Genomic DNA, 18,220 nt, shown 5'->3' with positions numbered 1-18,220 from the left:
GGCCGGGACCAGAGGCCAACTTGGAGCCATTGCCAGGGTCTGGTGCATAGTTCGTGCTCAATAAAGGTGTGTTGGAGGAAGAATCGCGTGGGACTCAGCTAGAGGTTGATTTTTGCCAATTCCCTTCCTCTCCTCCTTCTTTCTTCTCTTCGTCTTTCCTATGAAGGAGGGAGGAGGCTGGGGCCCTGGTCCCTAAATAGAAGAGTCTCTTTTCCTCATTTTAATTGTTATGAACCACTCCTGTGAAGCATGCTCAGAAACCTAGGGCTGCTTTAATTAGAGGCTGGCCCAGGAGGACCAGGTGTGCACCAAACAGAAGGTGTGCAGGAAGGGAAAGCTCAGCGGGATGGATTTATTACAGAAGGCCTGGACCCACCTGAGAGATCAGATGCTGGCACAGCCTGTGGCCTGTGGGTGAGGGATTGGAGCCCTGGTCTTGAGGAGCCTGCAGAACCAATGCAACAGTACACAGACCGGTGAGGCCAGGTGTGAATGTGGAGATGCAGTATTTCTTCCTCAGGACAGTCAGTGGAGGGACCCACCGTTAGTCCTCTTTTATATCTGAAGAACTAGGTTCAGTTAGGCAGGGGCAGGCAGCTGAGAATCACAGAGCCCTGATTTCAGTGCTTCACTTTTCCTTTACCCTGAGCTACGTACGTCTGCAGAAACAGCCGACTCTGTCTGGGGTGAGTTAGATGGGCACTTCCCAAAGGGAGTCCCTGGATCGCCCATGTCAGGATCCCCTGAGGAGGTTGTTAGAAGTAGTTGCAGCCCACCCCCCGCCCCCGGCTTGTTCAGGATGAGGCTGAGGATGAATCCCTAGCAGCCATCCCTCTTGCTGCAGATGGGGAAATTGCTAAATGTTTCCCCAAGATGCCCTGTGGCCCGTGTCCAAGCTCTAACGGCTGTTGAGATTCATTGCAATTTCCTCTCAAAGAGGCTTTAAAGAAGGGAGAGCAAGTTGAGAAAGTTGCTCCTTGAGCAGAAAAAGATTCATGAGCTGGAAATAATTCAAACAATGACCCGTCAAATCCAGGTCCTTTAGCATATATGTTGCGCGGCCCCTTTCTACACAGATGTGTTATGTTCCCATGTGCCTGCCGTGCCTCCATTGACCCTAAACGCAACAGATAAATTCATGGGCCAATGACCCAAAGCAGACTTCGTGTGACCTCAGTTTCATTTCTGTCCCGATTCCATTTCATTCAACAATTACAAGGGGATTTCTAATCTTGATCATAGAGTTTCTGTGTCAGTCAGGATTCCTTACTCTATATAACTAGTGTTAAAACCTCATCTCATGTAGGCTTAAATAATATGGAAATATAGTCTCTCCCATCACAAGGGCTCAGAGTAGGTCCTCAGAACTGGTTAATTCAGTGGCTCCTTCGACCAGGTTCTCTCTGCCCGGCCATCTCCAATGCTGGCTTCATCCCCAGGCTGGTGCAAGACGGGCTGTAGCAGCCAAGCCATCACAGATCCCCTGGGGTCTCAGACCAACCAGCCTAACAAGCCCAGCCCAAACTCAGCCCAACCAGTGGTCCCTCCACTGACTGTCCTGGGGAAAAGGGGGTTGGGGAAAGCCGCCATTGGCTTAGACCTCTCAGGATCTCCCTTCTGAACTAGCATCCAAGTTATACCTGGGGCCACCCCTGAAACATGCATACGTGAGGATAGAAATCTCACACAAAATCAGGATTCTGCTGGGAAGGAAGACAGGTGAGTGAAGGGAACAGATGTTGAACAAACACCTAATTGTGACAGTCACAGCTCCTCTCTCAGAAGAGAACTTGGTTGGAGAAGTGACTTAAATGTAGCTAATCTCAAGGTTGTCCATTACCCTACGTAACAGGATGACCCACTAATCCAAATGAAGGCTGAAATTAAGCCTCCTCTGCTCTCTGCTCCTCTTGCTTACTTCCCATCTGGGAATGAAGCTTTTGGATGCAGACGCAAGGCGGTGGTTAGAAAGGGAAATAGAACATCAGTGGGAAACACAGAAATCTACATTTTGTCCATGTCTCACCAGGTCCTCTCAGGGGATATCCATCATATGTTCTCCCTACAAGGTAAACCTTTCAAATCTCTAAAAAATAAGATGATCTCCATGGAGTCTAGAGCTTCTTTCTATTGTAGAAAGCCAAGCTGAGTGCCTTGGACATACAGGCACTCAACAAATATTTGTTGAATGAATAAATGAGTGGATGAAAAAATAAAAATAAAAATAAAAATAAAAAAAAAATAAATGAGTGGATGAATGAGCACATGAGATGTTTGACTAGCACAGCTACGCATGCTTTCCCTTTAAGCTCCTTGCAAACCATGAGTGCTCTAAACAATCCTGCTGGTGAGATCAGCGCACAGATCTTCAGTACATTCTGGACATAGTCCTTGGGGACCAGAGTTGAGGTCAGCCCCTGGCATCAGGTCAACCCTTCACCATGGGTAGGAGGAAAACAATGACCGGTAAGGTCTCTGCTTCAACGGGCACCATCTCTGCGTGGTCTCTGTGCCTTTTGTGAAGGCAAACCTGTCCCTTTGCGGGCCCCCAGGGGCCTCCAGGCACCGATGTAAGGAGCTTGCTGCCAGGGTGTAGGTCTGTTCGCGTGGCCCAATCACAGAGCTCGGAGTGTCATCTTATTCTGTTAGCTCTAGTATATGGAGTAAGACTTTCTTATTTCAATTTAGATCAATTTTTATTAGAAAATATTTATTTTTGGTGACAGATTTATACATATAAGAAACTAAGTTGAACTTTAAAAAAATACTGATAGGGGAACTGAATGAAACTATGAAACATTGTTATACTGGTGGGATTCTCATCATGGCATTGTGTGGAGGAATGGTGTTTGGCTACATTTGATTTATTTATTTTTTTATCTATCTACCTATATATTTATTTAGATTAAAACAAAAGGAATTTATATATATATATATATATATATATATATATATATATATATATATATTGCTGTGCAGCCAATTTTAGGTAGGTTTTTGACTGAGGTTTAACTACTAGAAAAAAGTACACAAGTCCTAAACTCACTGCTCAATGAATTTTCACAAAAAAGAACATTCCTATGTAATCCAAATTAGGATCCGAAAACAGAATATTATCAATACCCAAAGAAGCCCTCCACATGCCCCTCCCAGTCACTACTCACCTTCAAAATGATCTTCTTTCTACCGCCATAGAACTAAATTTGCCTATTTTTGAACTTTATGTGAGTAGAATTATCTAGTATGTACTCTTCTGCGTTTGGTTTCTTTTGTCCCAAGTCATGTTTAAGAGACTCCTCCATGTTGTGGTAACAAGAGCCTGCTTCTCCTCATCACTGGGTAGTATTCTGTTGTATGAATATAGCACAATTTATCCATCCTGTTGTTGGTAGATACTTGATTTGTTTTCAGTTTGGAGCTACAATGAATAATACTTATTATTATTAGCTCAATGAATGCTTCTATGAGCATTTTTGTGCATGCCTTTCGGTGCACATTTGTAATGTGTGCCCTGATACAACGGCTGAATCGTAGAGTTTGCATGTTTTCAACTTCAGTAGATGAGGCCAGAGAAGTTTCCAAAGTGGTTGTACCAGCTTACATTCTCACCAGCAGTGTAGCAGTGTTCAAATCACTTTACATTTGTACCAACTGTTGACATACTTTGTCTTCTTGATGTCACCTATATTGCCGAGTGTGTAACAGAATCTCACTGAAGTTTTAATTTGCATTTTTCTTTTCTTTTTTTTTTTAAAGATCTTGGAATTTATTTTTTTTTAATTTTTATTTATTTATGATAGTCACAGAGAGAGAGAGAGAGGCAGAGACACAGGCAGAGGGAGAAGCAGGCTCCATGCACCGGGAGCCTGATGTGGGATTCGATCCCGGGTCTCCAGGATCGCGCCCTGGGCCAAAGGCAGGCGCCAAACCGCTGCGCCACCCAGGGATCCCAATTTGCATTTTTCTGATGAACACTAAAGTTGAGTGCCTTTTCATGTGCTTATTAGCCATTTGTGTGTTCTTTTTTGATAAGGCACCTGTTCGGGACTTTTACTTCTTTTTTTAAAAGTAGGCTTGTCTGTCTTCTTATTGATTTGTAGGAATTCTTTATATATTCTGGACACAAGTCTTTTGTTGAATACATGTATCACAAATATCTTCTCTCCCTCTGTGGCTTGCCTCTTTAATCTCTCCCTTGGATCAGAAGTTCTGAATGGTGATGCAGCCCAGATTATCAGTCTCTTCTTCAAGATCAGTGCTTTCTGTGTGTCCTGTTTGAGAAATATTTGTCTGTCACATGAATCGTGAAGACAGTTTCCTACATTATGTTCTAGAGCTTTATTCTTTTACCTTTCACATTTAAATCTACAATCCACCCTGGAATTGATTTTGCATATGGCATGAGGTAGAATTATTCCTTTTTTTTTTAACTTAGCCTTGTTTCTTTCAAAATCTATTCATTATAATGTATCAAGTTAAATGGTTCAGACATGCCAGAGAAGCCTGGTATCCAGGGAACAACCTCTATATTTGTTATTTTGTCCCTAGTTTGAGAAAAGACTTTTTTTTTTTTTTTACCTCAACTTGAAAAAGAAGGAATCAAGATATTCTAAGCTTCATTTTATCGATAACTATTTTTTAATATATATTTTTATTGGCATTTGATTTGCCAACATATAGTATAACACCCAGTGCTCATCCCGTCAAGTGCCCCCCTCAGTGCCCATCACCCAGTCACCCCATCCCCCTGCCCACCTCCCCTTCCACTACCGCTTGTTAGTTTCCCAGAGCTAGGAGTCTCTCATGGTCTGTCTCCCTTTCTGATTTTTCCCACTTAGTTCCCCTCCTTTCCCCTATAATCCCTTTTACTCTTTCTTATAGTCCCCATATGAGTGAAACCATATGATGATTGTCCTTCTCCAATTGACTTACTTCATTCATCATAATCCCCTCCAGGTCCATCCACCGAAGCAGATGGTGGGTATCCGTCCTTTCTGATGGCTGAGGAATATCCCATTGTATACATAGACCACAGCTTCTTTATCCATCATCTGTTGATGGACACCGAGGCTCCTTCCACAGTTTGTGGACGTTGCTGCTATAAACATTTGGGTGCAGGTGTCTCGGCTTTTCACTGCATCTGTATCTTTGGGGTAAATCCCCAGCAGTGCAATTGCTGGGTCGTAGGGCAGGTCTATTTTTAACTCTTTGAGGAACCTCCACACGGTTTTCCAGAGTGGCTGCACCAGTTCACATTCCCACCAACAGTGCAAGAGGGTTCGGTTCCCCTTTCTCCACGTCCTCTCTAACATTTGTCATTTTCTGTCTTGTTAATTTTCACCATTTTCACTGGTGTGAGGTGGTATCTCATTGTGGTTTTGATGTGTATTTCCCTGATAGCAAGTATCGACAACTATACAAGTGTTAGGAAATGGTCAGTGTATCCATTGTTTCTGGAACGTCCTAGAACTTTATCCTTACATGCAGGATGCACTTCTCTACTTTGTGCTCTTCTCGGTATTTCTTTTTAAAACAAACACAAGCATTTTCCTATCACTTGAGGTGCAATGCCTGGCTTATATGCCTCTGTCTTGCTCAACTAAATTTAGACAACTACCCAACATTCATCTTTTGTAAGATATTATTAGCTGACTCAAGATGATGCATGCATGGTCTCTGGTTAAATGACCATGTGGCTGCATTGCCTTTGATTGGGGTTATTTCTCCTCATGTTGGATGATTTGCTCACTAGGTTGTAAAGCTGTCTTCTGCATAAGATAGGAAACTCCTCGCCATATGATGCTTCAACCCAACATATATCTCAGTAGTTGAAATTGTGAAATCCTGTGAGATGCAGAATCATCCTAAACATGTTTCATTCTGTCCTGTAATCCTGCCCGATGTGCCTTGGCTGCTTCCCTTTCATTGTGTCCACCTTCTTTGTTACCTGTGGATTTTGCCATTATATTGTTTGTTGAAAGTCACATCTCCTTTGGAGTGCAGTGCCAAGTTTTCTCTCTTTCTCTCTCTTTTCACTTTTTATGCCCATTATATATCATCTTCAATAGCTTTATAGGGCTGCCATTTTGTTTTGAAAGTGATCTTGCTCTTTTTAAAGAGCAAATTAATCTTTTAGCAAAAACTAATCTTTTCAGAGTTTTAGGATCTTTGATGTTATTTTGTTTGATTTCATAATGCTCCCCTTACCCTCATGCCACAAAACAAGAAGTCATGCTTCTAAAAAAGTAACTTTTAATTAATTTGCTTTTGAGAAAAGGCCAAGATATTTGCCATATTACAGCCTAATGCAATGGAAATATCACTTGGGTGGGAGCAACCAGAGTTGATTCTAGTCTCAGCTTGGCTAATTATGTGATCTGACTTTACTTTTCTGGACCTCAGTTAAGTGTAAGTTAAGTGAAGGAATTGACTCTCTGAGGGTACTTTCAACTCTAATACCATAAGTTTTTCTGCAAATGGATGTAGTCACAGTTAAAAAGTTAGGACTGTGCATCAGCCACATAGATTTAGTCCACCTGGGGACACCTGGTTGAGCGTCTCACCCCTGATCCCTGGACCCCAGAATCACGACCTGAACCAAAGGCAGACACCTAACCACTGAGCTACCCAGGCACCCCATGAAGATATTCTTACAACAGAATTCAATATTACTAAATCTTATCACAAACATACACAAAACACAAAACAATGAAAAATCTGAATAATGAGTTCTTTAGACTTAGTAATATCGAACATAATAATAAAAGCAGAGTACAAAAAGAAAAGACTAGACAGTTTTTTGGTATTAATTCCAAATTTGATCTACTAATTTATTTTGTATGGAATCATTTGACTGTTGGTGAATATTTTAGTCTTAAAAATCATTTCACTTGAGTTTGTTGAAAATACGTTTTGAAATTAGATGCTCTGGTATTCACTATTCTTTCCCTTTGTGATAGGTTAGCTTAAAAATATTTTTTAAAAGTTCTGGTGATGTAAACTTCTAAGGAGTGGTTACTATATGCATATACACTTATTGAGCAGGCAGGTATGGTGAAGATGTCAAAGACATAATATAAAAGATGGTTATTGGGACGCCTGAGTGGCTTGGTGGATTGAGTGTCTGCCTTCAGTTCAGGTCATGATCTCAGGGTTCAAGCCCCCCATTGGGGAGCCTGTTTCTCCCTCACTCCTCACCCCTGCTTGCTCTCTCTCAAATAAATACAATCTTTAAAAAAAGAAAAAAGATGACTAGTGTCCTTAGGTAGTGTACAACCTTGGAGAAATAAGACTTAGAGAAATGGGAATGTAAATCACACACAAAAAATGTAAGTAATAATTAAAACCCATGATTCCCAGGCATTTTTAAGAACTCGATAAACTAATTCTGAAGTCCATTGGGGAACTGAAGCTCCTCTTCGCTGACTCATGGGGCAACTCCTAGTGGAGGCTGCCTACAGGCAGGTAGGCTGGAGGTGCAGGTACAGGATAAAATTTCTTAGCAACTTAACATGGAAACCATTTGCTCACCTTGCCTTCATTTCTACCTGTCCTGGGTCAGCAAGAGAGAGTGCCCCAATGAGCAAGAGAGCACAGCGAGACGGTACCACGGGAATATGTATTATTCATACTCAGGCTCCTGCCAGCGGCTTACAGCAGGTTGCCAACTGGGTGCTGCTGGCCTTGGGGGTGGAGGCACATCCACGCTTCCAAGCAAGCAAAGCAAAAAGAGTTTGGATTGCAAACTCTGGATTGTCCATGGATCACAACAGTGATGAGTATCGTCAAGGTAGGGAGAGGAACGATATGGTTGTGAAAAAAGAGCCAGTTGAAAAGCAAGCAGAAGGCACAGGGGGCATTGCAAAAAGTGAATCAGCTCAAAGAAGAGAATGAATGGTTGGAAGCAAAAATTAAACTGCTGACTAAGGAATTAAGTGTACTGAAAGATTTTTTTCCTTTTTAAAAATGATTTTATTTATTTATTCATGAGAGACACAGAGAGAGACAGAGACACAGGCAGAGGGAGAAGCAGGCTTCATGCAAGGAGCCCGATGTGGGACTCGATCTCAGGACCTTGGGATTACGCCCTGAGCCAAAGGCAGATGCTCAACCACTGAGCCACCCAGGTGCCCCTGAAAGATTTGTTTCTTGAGCATGCACACAACCTTGCAGATAAGGTACAATCCACTAGCACTGAAAACACAACAACCTCTGATAATGCAAGACAGTAGACCTCACTCCTTTCAAACCTCACAACTTTGGTATGAATATTAAATGTGTGACTACCTACCTACACGCCTCGTATCAATAGCTGAATACCGTCCTGTTCCATTATTCAAAGGTCCATTGAAGGTTTTTTTCTAGGATCAGCACTGAAGAGTTGATTAGCTAAAAATGTTAGCCATGTGATTTAAGATCCAGTTTTAAATGACAGGGATTTTTTTTTTTTTTTTTTTTTTTTTTTTTTTTGTGGGGATAAAACAAATTTCTAAGATACATGGAAAAAAAAAGTCTTGGACCTTGATGTTCTTCATGAATCCTCACTTCCCAAGGAAAATAAAATAAAATATAAATAAAATAAAATAAAATAAAACAAAACAAAATAAAATAAAAAATAAAATAAAATGAAGTAAAATAATCAAGTTCATTAGGAAGAAAAATGGATAAGAAAGAAAAATAAAGAAAAAGAAAAAAGAAAAAAGCTTAACAAATAGTGATTGAGAGGAGGGAGTGCTTATACTATGTTACCCAGAAGAACTATAAAAACATTGCCATTATAAAAAATCTGCAATAATTTAGGATTGAAAAAAGATAATAGAAACAGATCCAAGAATATGTGTGTGTGTGTGTATGTAAGTATTCAATATATGATAAAATTGGCATTTTAAATTGCTGGAAGAAGATAATATTGAATATTGATAAATTCTTTGGAAATAATAAGGACAGATGCTTCATCGTATATATTAAAATAAATCCCAGACACACCAGACGTTAAATATAAAAATGAATAGAAAAAAATGTAGATGAATATTTATGTCATCTTTGGTGTAGGAAAGGTCTTTTAAAACAGCACATTTAAAGATTATTAGATTTGGCTAATAAAAATATTAAATGCATTTTATATAGCAAAAAGCCTAGGCAATTTTAACCTATCATGATAGAAAGAGTAGATCAGTGGTTGCCTGGGGCCAGGCGTGGAGGTGGGGACTGTCTGGAAAGGTGACAATTATCAGGTTCCTGAGAACAAGAGAGCTGTCCCCAGTGGGCAAGCACACCTCCAGTCAGTCCGTCTACACCTCCTAATCTTCCATCGGCCAAATCAAGTCCCATAGACAAAACAGACTTGAGGATGGGAGAAACAGACTCCACATCTTGACAAGAGAAAAATACTATGTGGGCAGGTTTTGCTCTCTGCCACATATTATTTAATAATAAACCTCAGAAACCATGTAAATGTTCAACAATAGGGACATGGTCAAATAAAATATAATCCAACCATGCAATGGGCAATGTGTGGTATTTTTTTTTTTTTTTTGAAGGGGAGAGGGGCAGAGGTGGGAAGAGAATCTTAAGCAGGCTCTGTCCCAGCCCAGCCCCATCTCACAACCCTGAGATCACGAACTGAGCCAAAATCCAGAGTTGGAGGCTTACCCCAAGAAACCACCCAGGTGCCCCATAATGTGTGGTATTATAGGAAAAATTTTGATATGGAAAGATCCCTTATGAAAGCACAAAACAAAATATGCTGCATAAAACCACTTCAATGAAAAAAAAAAGCATTGAAAAAATGACTGGAGGGACAAAATTTTAAGTATTGTCACCCCATGTCTGAATAGAAGGGATATGGAGATATGTTTCCTTATCCTTTCCAGTTTTCTAGATTTTCTAATAGAGCACATGAAGTAGTAGAGTGTGGTAATTAAAGGATAGGTTGATCTGTCTCAGGGCGCAGCTCTGCCTCTTATTACCTGTAGGACCATCAATAAGTTACTGACACTCTTCAGGTTCTTTTATCTATGAAACGGGGGCTACCATAATGCCAACCTTGCAAAGTTGTCATGACAATTAAATGAGATATTTCATACATGGGGCTTCACACATGGCCAGACACATAATAGCTCCCCAAGAAATGGCAGATAAGCAATTCATTGTTTTTATAATTAAAGAAGAGTAATAATAAATATTGGTTTTAAACTATAGCTTGAAAGACACAAATTTATAATAGCGTTTGCATTTCCTTAGTGCACTGATTGAGGAAATACATGGCAAAGGGGGTCAGTAACTTTTAGAAACGTTTCCTGGTACATTTGTATTTTTTTATTCCCATTAATACCAACATGAAAAATCGCAGTACATATAACATGTGAGAAATATTTACCAAATCCACAGATGAGGTGTGCTGTGCAAAGGGATTTGAAGCCCTGCCAATGATTTTTGTCTTGCAGGTTGGAAGCCAATTATTTGAGACAACAAAAGAAAAGATGCAACAAAGCAGAGCCTGGTCAATTGCCAATTAAAACGTCCAGGCGGCAAACGGATAACGCTGGTAGTCTAATATTTTTTAGACTCCCTAAGATTTTTCCCTCCATTGCAAATGGCACCAGAAATCTTTATGACCCCCCGAAATATGACAAGCCACACTTTGGTCTTCCTTTTGTCCTTCCTCGGTTCAGACCCGCCGTCCTCAGGGGCTCCTAGGAAGCACAGACCTCGAAGGTCCATGCTCTCTGGGTGCTGTTTATTATTATTTTTTTAATCTCACATGGGACTTTGAGAGTTTGATCACTACAGAGTCCACAGCAAATATCCCACCTTATTTTGTCCCCAGTATTCTTGCAAATGCCCTTTACTCCCCAAATCACATGAAAGGAAAACCAAACACCGTCATGTGTGAGATGCACGTCCCTTTCAACGCTCCGTTCAAAGAGAGTGTGTTGACACCAGTGCCACCTCGGAAGCACCTGAGAAAGCAGGACTGTCCTTGGTGATAGGGACACTCAGCTGTGGAAGTGGGACCCCAGCCCCTCCTAACTTTCAGGTACCACCTCTGAGATTATTCCAGAAGTTTTCTTCTTGCTGCGCCAAAACGTTACTCCCCTCTCTTTTCTCCAGATGAATCTGATAAAATTTTATTATTTTCCCTCTCGACCTTATCATGCTGACCAGAAGAGGCCACGCTTTTGTTTCCTTTCACAGAGGGCTGTCCATCATTTCGATTGACTGAGCTACCTCTACCTGGACTTTCTGGAGCACCATGGAAACCGTCAACGCACTTAATGCAATCACTATCATGTCAGCTAAGCCGGGTAGGGGTTACTCTTTTCCTGATTTTGGTCATAGTCATTGAGGAAGTCGCTTCAGGAAAGGCTCCGCAGGACCCCAAGGTCCTCTTCTTAGCAGGAAACCCAACCTTGCGTCAAGACATGGGCAATAAGACCTGGAGTAATAAGACCAGCTTCACCTGATGCCTGGTTGCTTCATCCTGCTGGCTCCTGCCCCCACCGGATCGCCCTCTCATTGGCGTTACTCTGACCCCTGGGAAGCACATGCTGCCTTATTCCTTGTGCCTTGGTCTAGCACCTTCCCTCTGCGCTCACCCTCCGGAGTCCTAGGAACACAGGAAGAAGCATCCTAGGGCAATCGCCCAGTTTCTGCAGGGAAATGCCTGTCTCTGTGCAATCGGCGTGCCTTAGGCTTTGGCAATCCTTGGATGTCGATGAGATCCTGCTGCACAGCCCCCAACACTCGGCTCTGCACAGCTCCGGCCTGTCTTCCACAATCCTCCCCACCCCACATGTGTGCAAGGCTCCCAGAACGGCTTCCACGGATGCTTGAAGTAGCTCTGATGGGCACTCACGGCCGGCCCAGTAGGGAACTCCGTCGGGCCCCTGTAATGCCAACAATCACAGCCACTGGCTCCCTGACAGTCCTTGGAGATGTCGCTCCCACTGAACTGGAATTCAGGTCCACTGCCAGGGTAGAGCCAGGGACCCGGTTCTGCCCCCACCTTGCAGCTGTTGGAGCCGACTGGGGGCTGTGGCCAATGCCACCATGACCACCCGTGAAACCTGCTGACCACGCTGGTGCTCCTGTCAGCTGTACCAGGGCTGGGTGGCCGAGCTCCCACTGTCCCATAGAGCAGTGGCTTCCGTTTAGCTCTCTGTCCCTACTGGCCTTACGGCACATCTTTATTAACGTACCCTGGTTCTGGATGGCCAAGGGAGACACCGACGTGTACCATACAAAAATTCTCTGTGTCCCAGACTGTAAGTACATGCTGCTACAACTCTGTAGGCTCAGATAAACCTGAAGCCATCTCCCTCCGGATACATCAGGGCATCAGGGTGGCCGGGTGAGGTCGGATTCCAGCATACGGGATGTACCATGACTAAAACCAACCCTCTTCCCTGATCTTCATGCTTTGGAGCTGTATAAGGTTCTAGACTCCCAGGGTCATCCTATGCAATTTGTATGTTATGCGTTGCACAAATCCAAAAAGAGATTAAAAAGTAAACGGTGCCCCTGAGAGATGTTCAGTGCACAACCTATACAACTGTTCACAGTGGTCTTAATGCCTTCCTAATGACAAACTGAGCTCCCCCGGGCTCTGCTGTCCTCACTACCATATGGCCCAGTGCTCAGACCTACTTTTCAATCCTTGATCCTCAAGAGGGTCAGAGATCCACTTTCTTCCCACCCCTCCTCCATTTCCAGGGTACTAATTAGCTTTTATAAAAACATGCAACAGCAAAGAGACGCTGCCAGAACCCCACTCACAAAGCATCTGAACCCCAACCAGTGTCCTTGCAAAGTAACCTCTTCCACTCCTAAGAGCCTCCTAGCTCTTCAGATGCTCAGTTAATTGTGAAGAGAGGAGTCCAGTAAATCTTGACAATGAGTAAGTGTTCCTCCTACCAGAATCCCTGCCAAGTAGCCTGGAACAGGAAATAGAGTCATCACTAGGGTCACAGCCCCCGTTTTCTCTTGACGTCAGCATTCTCTTCTGCTACTCCCTGGATAGAGACCATCTGTCGCAACTCCCTCCCCCGGCTGTGTCTCCTTTTGTCACTGCTCTAAGGACTGCGAGTGAGAATCTGAGAATAGCCGGGGCCTCTTTCCTTCCCTGCGGCTCTACCCGGGCTTTGTGCCTCAGTGGCCCAGGCCATCTCTGGCCACCTTGGACTGTATGCCCACAAGGCAGGTGGCTTCCGTTAGGCTACCGCACCTTTGTTTGACCAGAGTCGTGGCTGGGCCGCCTTCAGAAATGGGAGACTCCAAAGGGTTAAGGACTCAGCAACCGCAGCTATTCCCAGCACAGTGCGTGGCGCCCGTGGAGAAGGGACTTGAAAGAATTTACGAGGCTGCTCAGACACACTGGCTGAAAATGCTGGAGAACAATTACATCTATATATAGAAGTGACCCGGGCCCACCCCTGGCCGCAGGCTTTGATACCGTCCTTTGGGGCATTTTGAAGTGCCAGGCTGCTTTCATCACTTAGTGCAGCTAAAATGTTCGAGCCGCTTTAAAAGCACCAGCCGGGTACCTCACTGCGATCTTGTCTGATTTCGGGGCAGCAACAATTAGATGATAACCCGGCCCCAGGTCCCTAAGGCGCAGGGGGGCACGTTCCAGGCTCGGCTCTTCCTCTCTGGGCTGTGGGATCCCACGAGTCACTTAACCCGTCAGGTCTCTGTTTGCTCACATCTAACATGAAAGGACTGGATTAGCAGAGGAGAGAAAACTGGCTTTGGGAGGCCGGCAGGCTGGGGTTTCACCCCAACTCCCATCACTCGCCTGCCAGTCAGATTGTTGGGTGCTGAGCTGGCTTCTCTCCAGCGGAGCAGGGAGGCTCACACCCCCGACTGGGAGAGGATTTCCCGGGGCAAGTGATGGGCCAGACGCAGCTGGGTGCTCAGGCTGTGCCAGCTCTCTCCTCGCTGTCTGAAGACTGTGTCCAGCTTTGCTAAAATCTGGATTTGGAGTTAAACAAACCAACCAACCTGGATTTAAGTCTCATTGGTTTCCGTGTGTGCAAGTCTCTGAGCCTCAGTTTCCATATCTGTGTAATGGTATCATCACCAGTAGCATCAGATGGAACAGTGCACGTGGAACGTCTTGAAAACATTAAAGTTGTGCACGTCAGAGTAGGGGGTACCTTCTCCAGGGTGCACCTGGCTGCAATTGTCCTTTGCCCCCACACCCCTTTTGCTGCCCCCCCCTCCCCAAGCAGCAGATCCGGGTGGGATATGCCTTCTCACACTGTTCTCTCGTACGTTGTCACTTCTCAGCCTGCCTTCTCAGCGAGGCGTTCTAGAAACACTAGGCCAATCACCACCCATCCTAGGAGACTCCCCGTTGTCAGGTGAATAAGCTTCTAGGGTTTTTCCCTTACCTCGGGCGCCGCGGTGATGAGGGTGGCAGCCAGCGTGGCTCCAACATAAACAGATGATCCTCCTGTCGGAATTCCAGCCGGTTGGGTACTCAGGCTTCTGCGTAATGAAGAACTTGGTATAAAAACAGCACAATCTGCTCACTGACTTTCGGGGAAGGGGGGGAGGGAAGGAGGGCATCTTTCATTTCCCAGATTTCCCTCCCAGGCCTCTTAGAGCCTCATTACTCCCGACCACACGTGCTCCAGGATGAGAGCCACACACCTTGCATTCACCCTCACTTCTCTCCGCCCCTGTCTCCCCCTCCCTGCCATGGAAATCCCGTGGATTTTCCTCAAGCCTCTCCCGTGACAGCCAATACCCCTTTCAGACCTATGGCTCGGCAGCCAGGAGCTTGACACCCAGCACTCTGGGTACCTGGGTACACATTCTTATAAATGCCTAATTTCAGGATAATAGACACAGCAGACAGATGACCAGGAAGGCATTTAATCAGATTGAGTAGACTTTGAAAATGGTTTTTCCCTGCTGGGATCTAGATGGAATATTGGGTGTTTATATTGAAGCAATAACATTTTACAGTTGTAACAGCCCCTGGTGAAAGTGTGCTATGAATTTTCTTAGAGGCCAAAAAAAAAAAAAATCTACAAAATGACAATGTTCCCTGGATATTTATGAAAGTCTGTATGAATTATTCCATCCAGTCTTCACAGAAATGGTTTCTTGTCTCCACTAAAGAATGGCTCACACTCGCCAATGTACCTTTTTATTTTAGTTTTACTGGCAAGCAAAGAGAATGGCTGATGTACAGGGGACATGGCGACATGGGACACCCTCTCCCTGGGAGTTTCAGTTCGGGGGTGGTGGTGGGTAAGGGCAAAGGGCTGCCTCAGCAACGGCTCCTCTTAAAAAGCTAAAGGCATTTCCCCTATAGAGAGTGATGCCACAGGAGGCCCCTGCTCCTGGGCCAGTCTGGGCACTTCAGTTTAAGAGCCATTCCACAAACTGGAGCATGGATTGGGGGTGGGGCCAGACGAGGGCAGACAGTCTGGAACCTGCCTCAGTGGTGGGGACTGGGGCAGTCCCCTCAAAGGAAAGAAGTGTTGGGTCACCCAGCAGTCGCCCAGAAACAGAGGCCCTGCTTGGAGTTCCTCTAAGTAAATGGTGGCCAGTGGGTGGTCATTCACAATGAAGCCCACTTGGGATAAAGAATCTCCAAAGGGGGAAGCCAGTTTGGTAGAGTTATAGGTTTGTGCTTCAGGAGGGGTCCTGCTTCAAAGGAGCTCTTCCCGGGGTTGATTCAGTGTCTCTCTCATTCTGGCAGCAGGTACGAGGATCTTTAGTCCCCACCCACCCACTCCTGCTACTCTTGGGCTTGTGGGATTCCTGGGAAGTTGGACAAGCTTGGTGCCAGGCACCTAGAGATATCCCCTCATTGGATACTCAGTGGGCAGGTCCCCCTGCCCTCACCAGCGGCCCTCCTAGCACCTGGCAGGGGGGTCTGTGGCTTAAATCTGGGGATAGCAGGCAGTGTGGACGCTGCGTTTGGGTGAAAGGGGAGCGATGCCCCACACCCAGCTCACGTGACCCTTTGCTGATGCACATGGAGCTCTTGGCTGATGGGAATGATTGTTATTCACCCAGAAAGAGCTTTTATTCTTGCATCCTGGCTTTGAGGACATTTGCTCTCCTGTACAGCTCCTTGACCCCTTGCAGACCACAGCCCTGGGAACTCAGGCCTGGGATCTACCTCTAGGCCATAGGACCAGCCAAGCCAGACTTCAGCCCAAGGCCTAGTGTTTTCAAATACGCCCCCATAGAGCTCTGGGGTGCCCAGGAGGAGCCTCAAGGCCCAGAAAGGGGAGCGAGAGACTGACTGGGCTTCGGATCCAGCATCCCCTCTGCACTGAATCACCAGAGCTCCCCTGATGTGGGTTGTCTCCACAGCTGTGGCTGCAGGATTCCACGTGAGGTTTTGTTCGAGAGTAAAAAGGGGCCCCTTTGCTAAAGGAAATGACAAAAGCTTGAGAGACCCAGGGATTAAGAACATGGATAGCAGCTTGAATTCTGGCTCTCCTACCTATTAGCTGAGTGGCTGCTCTGTGCCTCAGTTTATTTGTCTATAAAATGGGGATGTTATCAGTCCCTTTCTCACAGGTTGTTGTGAGGGTTTGATGAGTTACTGCACACACACTGCTCTGAAAGCACCCAGCAAGCTCTGACTGAGGGCCAATTGTCACTGTCACCATTACTCCAGATGACGAGCCACCGTGGGGCTTTAAGGGGGGCAATCTTTTTTTTTTTATATTTAATCTATTTTGGTTATTTTTTTTTCTTTTTTAATTTATTTTTTATTGGTGTTCAATTTACTAACATACAGAATAACCCCCAGTGCCCGTCACCCATTCACTCCCAACCCCCGCCCTCCTCCCCTTCTACCACCCCTAGTTCGTTTCCCAGAGTTAGCAGTCTTTACGTTATTAAGGGGGGCAATCTTAAGATTAAATCTGTGTTTAAAAATCTTTCTCTGACAGTATGTTGCAAAGTGATCGCAGTCTTCTCCATGGAAAGGGGCTTGAGGCAGTAGCTACTGAAATGAAGAGGGCTGAGAATGTTAAGGAGCCCTGGCAGGATCAGATGACTCATTGGCTGTTGGGGAGCCTCAGGGGAGAAGGAGTTGGAGGGACACCCATTCTACCTCAGGTACTCAAGCTCTGGATGTTTAGGAAGAGAGGAGGACTTATGGGACCATTGTGGCCATGAGATGCTGCAATTGCTGGTGCAGGTGGCCATCTGGGCTGGTGAATCCCAGGATCTGGAGCAAGACTGGGGTTGCACAGAGAGCAGTAGGGATTATCAGGTTGAAGTAATTGAGGTTGTGAGCGTGCAGGAGGTCAGCAAGGGGGCGGGGGGAGAAGATGGAGGATGAGTAGGGATTGCCAAGGACTGAATCCAGCAGGACATTGAGAAGAGCTGCCGGTGAGTCAGAGGCAGGTCAGTACCTACGGAGCCCTCATCTGGTCACCATAATTGGTTGGACACCTGCAGCTGCTGTCAGGGCTGGTGCCCCCCTTGAGCCAGGCAGGCCTGGGGACAAACACACAGGTGACCCTGACAGGCTCTCACTAGGGCATCCCCTCAGGTGGTCTAAAGAGGACAGGAGCCTGGTCAGAGTGCATGGAAATGGGGTCTGTGTTCAGCCTCCACAGCAGCTGGTGTGAAATAGAATCACTCGCCACGAGCCATCTGCAGTGTATTCCCCGAACACAGCCAAAATAAAATCTGCAGGGAAGTTGGGAGGATGTTAAATTAAGTAGGTGGCAGACACTATTTGATGACGCTCCATCTAAGTGACAGCTTAGTATGCAGTAGAGGTGGGATGAGCAGGTGGCTGTGGGAGAACTCAGGGTGGGGGCTGAGTTTCTACATCCAAGTGAACAGGAACATACCCAGATCAGCCCTGCGGCTGTAAACTCCCATTTCTGGGAGCCCATGGCCCCAAATCTGGTGCTGGGGATGCAGTGGGCGTATAGCAAATGTTCACAGAACTGGACTGAATAGACACTGCAGGCAACATTCAAATTCCTCTTGCTTCACTTCCCCTAGACCTGTCATGTGGAAGGACTTTTTTTTTTTTTTTTTGCCTGAGGTATGTGAGTGAACGGTGCCTCAATTCTCTGCATTATTCTCCTAGCTAGTGCCATACTTTGGATTTGCTTTTTAGCCTAGAGAAGAGTTCGTTGGAGGAAAATCTCTGAAAATGCAGCAATGGGGCTCATCAGAGCCATTGTCAAGATCCATTTCCCTGGAGAGGATGAGGAAGAAAGGC

At 45.2% G+C, this 18,220-nt stretch overlaps 1 pseudogene; it reads left to right on the top strand.

Moving 5' to 3' along the window:
• Positions 1-7,578: 7,578 nt before the first annotated feature.
• Positions 7,579-8,231, top strand: LOC100688950 (annotated as a pseudogene).
• Positions 8,232-18,220: the final 9,989 nt, after the last annotated feature.

Source organism: Canis lupus, chromosome 35 (assembly GCF_011100685.1).
Source record: "Canis lupus familiaris isolate Mischka breed German Shepherd chromosome 35, alternate assembly UU_Cfam_GSD_1.0, whole genome shotgun sequence".
Lineage (NCBI taxonomy): Eukaryota > Metazoa > Chordata > Mammalia > Carnivora > Canidae > Canis > Canis lupus.
Note: the sequence above shows the minus strand (reverse complement) of the source record. Positions and strands in the feature narration are given on the sequence as shown.